This window comes from Neopelma chrysocephalum, unplaced genomic scaffold (assembly GCF_003984885.1).
Source record: "Neopelma chrysocephalum unplaced genomic scaffold, ASM398488v2 Primary Assembly neopelma1_60, whole genome shotgun sequence".
NCBI classification, from domain to species: domain Eukaryota; kingdom Metazoa; phylum Chordata; class Aves; order Passeriformes; family Pipridae; genus Neopelma; species Neopelma chrysocephalum.
Genome location: NW_020897715.1, coordinates 16,154,265 through 16,159,141, shown reverse-complemented (window position 1 = coordinate 16,159,141; position 4,877 = coordinate 16,154,265). Strand labels below are relative to the sequence as shown.

At 43.9% G+C, this 4,877-nt stretch overlaps 1 long non-coding RNA gene across 1 annotated transcript; it reads left to right on the top strand.

Annotated features, from left to right (window-relative positions):
• Nucleotides 1–1,412: 1,412 nt before the first annotated feature.
• On the top strand, nucleotides 1,413–4,672 carry LOC113966657. The gene is made up of 3 exons (XR_003533906.1): nucleotides 1,413–1,435; nucleotides 2,746–2,797; nucleotides 4,561–4,672. It is a non-coding gene; the product is annotated as an uncharacterized LOC113966657 (long non-coding RNA).
• The last annotated feature ends 205 nt before the right edge of the window (nucleotides 4,673–4,877 follow it).

Here is a 4,877-nt window from a genome sequence, read left to right as displayed (position 1 = left end):
AACTCCTGCCCACCTGTACTGGGTTTGTATGGCAATGGGGGGGCTATAGAGCTGGCTTTGCGAGAAGCTGCCAGAAGCTTCCTCCCTGTCCAATAGAGGCCCCAAGACAGACCAAGATCAAGCCCATCAGCAACAGTGGTAGCATCTCTGGGATAATGTATTTCAACAGGGGAAAAAGCTGCTGCGTGACAGCAATTGCAGCCAGAAGAGAGGACTGAGAATAGGTGAAAGAAACAGTTCTGCAAATTCCAAGGTCAGTGAAGAAGGAGAGGGAGGAGGTGCTCCAGGCACCAGAGAAGATATTGCCCTGCTGCCCATGGTGAAGACCGTGGTGAGGCAGCTGTCTCCCTGCAGCCCATGGAGATCCACAGTGGAGCAGAGATCCACCTACAGTCTGTGGAGGACCCCAAAACAGAGCAAGTAGATGCCTGAAGGCTGTGTCCACAGGAGAAGCTCATGCTGGAGCCAGCTCCTGGCAGGACCTGTAGCACCATGGAGAGAGAATCCCACACTGGACCAGGGTTGCTGGTAGGGCTTGTGACCCTATGTGGGACCCACACTGGAGAAATTTGTTCCTGAAGGACTGCACCCCATGGAAGGGACCCATGCTGGAGCAGTTTGTGAGGGAGGATTCACATAGGAGAAGTTTGTGAAGGGACACCACACTGGAGCAGGGGAAGAGTGTGAGCTGTCCTCACCTTGAGGGGGGACCAGCAGAGAACAATGTGTGAGGAACTGACCTGCACACAGAGGCTGGGAACTCCCCATCCCTGGAAGCATTCAAGACCAGGCTGGATGGGGTTCTGAGTAACCTGGTCTAGTGGAAGGTGTCCCTGCCCATGACAGGGACATTGGAACTAGATGCTTTTTAAGGTCCTTTCCAACCCCAACCATTCTATGATTCTATGACCTCAGCCCCTATTCCCCATCTTTCTGAGCGTCTGGTGGGGAGGAGATAGAGAAAATCAGAAGTAAAACCAAGTCCAGAAATAAGGAAGGGATAGGGAGAAGGTGTTTTTAAGACTTTGTTTTATTTCTTGTTATCCTACTCTGATGTGGTTGGTAGTAGATCAAACTAACCTCCCCCAATCAACTGTCTTTTCCCTGTGACGGTAATTGGTGAGTGGCCTCTCCCTGTCCTTATCTCAATCTATGAACCCTTCATGGTATTTTCTCTCCCCTGTCTGGCTGAAGAGGGAAGTGACAGAGTGGCTTTAGAGAGCACCTGATGTCCATCTGGGGATATCACACTACTTCAGGGAATAATAGAATGATTGGGGTAGGAAGGGACCTTAAAGATCATCTAGTTCCAACCCCCCTGTAATGGCAGGGACATCAGTTCTCTGATCATCTTTGTGACCCCCCTCTGGACTCCCTCCAGCAGTTCCACGTCTTTCCTGTGCTGAGGAGCCCAGAGCTGGATGCAGTACTCCAGGTAGACTCTCACAAGAGCAGATTAGAGGGGCAGAATCATCTCCCCCAACCTGCTGGCCACACTTCTTTCAATGCAGCCCAGGATACTTGGCTTTTTATCCATGGTGTTCTCAGGACTGTTGTTGGAGTGGAGCATCTGGATGTAATGCAGCAGATGTGTGGAAGTTTCCCATGTGGTGGGAGGTGTGTTTTGCCATAGTGTTGTAGGGAGGCTGAGGCTGCAGCTTCCACCAGGGACGAGCTCCCCCTGCGGCAGGTTAGAACAACCACCCCTTTACAGGCAAAGCCTTTTGCCCCAGCAGAAGCTGAATGTGATGAAAATCTGTCAGGAATTACCCATGTGAAGACTATAAATAATTGGAAAAAAAATGTGGAAATGGCAGAAGTGTAAAAATCTGGCATCAGCCTTCATGATTTGCAAAGCAACACCCGGAGTCCAGCTGATAACACAAAGAAGATCCTTAGTTTTGGCTTGCCAGAAACAGAGGCAAGAACCAGCAACCCGAATTATGTGAAGTCCATCAGGTGCTGGCACTGGTAAAAAGAAGGGAAATTTCAAATAAATAAGGTGAAATGGGAAGGCTTTCTTAGAGCACATGTACAAAATTTCATTATGGTTAAACTAGGGAGCCAAGCACAGCTTTTCATTTTCAGCTCCCTACAAGATTGATTTGACTTGTATTTATAAAGGGACTTCAGCCTTTTGTAGCCACCTGGAGCAGGGGACAGGCAAAGGCCAAGGTATTTCCCTATGCAGGTGGCCTACATAAATATCTTGGTGGAATTTATTTTCTTTCATTTATTTTGGCATTGCTTGGGTACTGCTTGATTAAGAGGTGGTGTGTAGGAACTGATATGCCCAGAGATAGACAGCCACATCTGCTAACCATTTGGATTAATTATTACACCTGTACCATAAAACACATGTTAATAAAGAGCTGGTGAACAGGTTCAGGTTGCAGTTTTAAACAGGCCCAAAGAAAGCAGAATGCTAGTCACATACAAGAGCAAGCCAAACCTTTTGCTGATAAGATGCTGCAGGCTTCAGCCATATCCAAGGAAGAGGCAATGTCAGATACAAACGAAAAATAAATCACACACAGGAGGAAAGTGAATATCCTGACAAACTATGCCTTTGTAGTCTATTGGCTAGAAGGTGAGCGACAGTACACGCTCTTTCTTTCCTTCTTTCTTTGCTGTTAGATGTAAAAGGAAAAAAATCATTAATCACTCTGCAGGATACAGCACTTAAATGGGTAAAGTTGCTGAAGGGGTCTGGTTAGCATCAGCCGATTTTTCATTTCCTTTCAGTGGGGACAGTGTGGTGCTCTGGAATCCCTGGAGCCCAGGAGCATGAATGCAGGTATTGAATTTTCTGGAGGAGACAATTAAGACCAAGCATGTGAGATACAATCATATTTGAATTAATTCAGATACCTCAGATAAAGACCTAAACCCTACACCTTCTTCCTTCTTTGGGAGGCATATTTGAAAGGGTTTTACTGGGCTGGCATTAATCATTAATCATACCTTGTGTCAGTTATGATGGAACACAATGGAGCTCTGTATTTATTATTTCTTCCACTGAAAAGGTTTACCATATTCTTTCTGCCTGCGGAAAATCATTTCCCTGGACAACCTCTGCAAACAGCCTTTACCAGATTTTCACAGCTCTTTATTCTGAGATTCTCTGCAATTGGAACAGAGTGAATGTGGGCCTTGAGTCTGGTGCCAATTCTTCATTATTTGTCAGATACCTCCTGACCAAAACTGGCTTCCATCATGATCTGTAGATGGCCGAAGAAAGAGTATAGGAGCATTGTGAGGACATCTGCAGTCCTTCTCACTTTGGGCTTCATCTGTGGTTGATGCTGGTGTATACCTGTTAGCTTTGGGAGTTCTTTTGGCGCCATAATACTCATCACTGCAAATATCACCAACGAAGGGGCACATCATGCCGCCCTGATGCCCAGCACCACTGGACAATAGTGCCTGGTTATCTTTCCAAAAGGAGGAAGCCAGGACATGCACCTGTCCCTCAAACCTGTTCGAACAGTGTTTCACTGACAAACACAAGAGTTCAGTATGTTTTGGTCCTGACCTTTGCAATTGCTCTGAGAAGCCATGTGCTCCAGATGAAAGCTGAGGTCTGTGCTGTGCCACCATACCCTGCAGAAGCCATGGGATCAGCTGGAGAGCAGCTGGATGCTTGGCAGGTTGATCATGTGCTGTTGGATTTGAGGCTCTCCAGTCACCAGTCAGTTTCAAGCCCACGTCTTCCCTGAGAGGATAGATTTACAAACAGTCTATGGGAAGGTCCAACAAAGACAGTCTGACCATCCAAAGTGAAGGATGGTCCTTCAAGGATATTTTTCATGAATCAGGACCAAAAAGATGAAGTTAATGTCTACCTCACTTGCCCAAAGAAATATTTGTTTGGAAATATAGCAACCTACAGGGGATAGTAGTATGGAAATGTCAAATACACTGAGATATAATTTTAAGATATAGCCCACAATAACTCTGATAAAACTATTTATCTTGACATGTGTGTTTTATTGTCTGAAGTTTATTTTCCCCTGCAGCCTCAATTTAAATCTTCATGCTCTTCACATATGTATATACATATATATATGTGAAGAGTATGAAGTATATGTATATACTTCAACACTTCAGAGGGTTGGAGTCAAAATTAGCATTTCATTTTCTTTATTTTCAAACTGTACTTCTGCAGTATTTTTCCATATTACCACTATATTATTAATGAACACTTTTGTGGCTACTCTGATCACTTGAGTTCTTTCCAGGTAATAGGTGCCAACTTTTAGCAGTTGCAGGATCTGTATTACAGTGCGCGAAACTACTGGTACATCATTTACATTCATATTTCTGAACTGAAATAATCCTTGGAATGTATTAATTTCAAGCTATTGTTTAGATTTACTATCCAGCTCCACCTTCTGGTAAACTTGCATTAAGTCTAACTTAAGTTTCTTTCTACTTGCAAACACTGAAAGCAAATTCTTTCCTTTGTAACTATGCTACTGATCAACACTTAAGGATGAATTATGCTGACCTGCATTAACCTTGCCAGTCATTGAATTTGTACCCCATTGACTGTTTCAGGGACACATGGAATAAAAGCAGCACTTTCAGAGTAAGCTTGAAGGGAGATAATCTGCATAGTCAAGTCACTGAAATTTCTGATTCGTGACATCTCTTAATAAATAAGTCCGAGACTCCAAAATTACAGAATGGCTTCCTGAGAGTCATAATGCCACAGTTCTTTTAGTCTCAGCTGTTCTTGAAAAAGAATATGAAAATGTGTCTAATGAGACATCCATTCATTCTTGAAAAGTTTCTGAAAAAAGATATGCATGAATGCATTTATACTCAAAATAAGCTTAACTGGGTTTACTTAAAAATTCCTCATTTATGTCTTT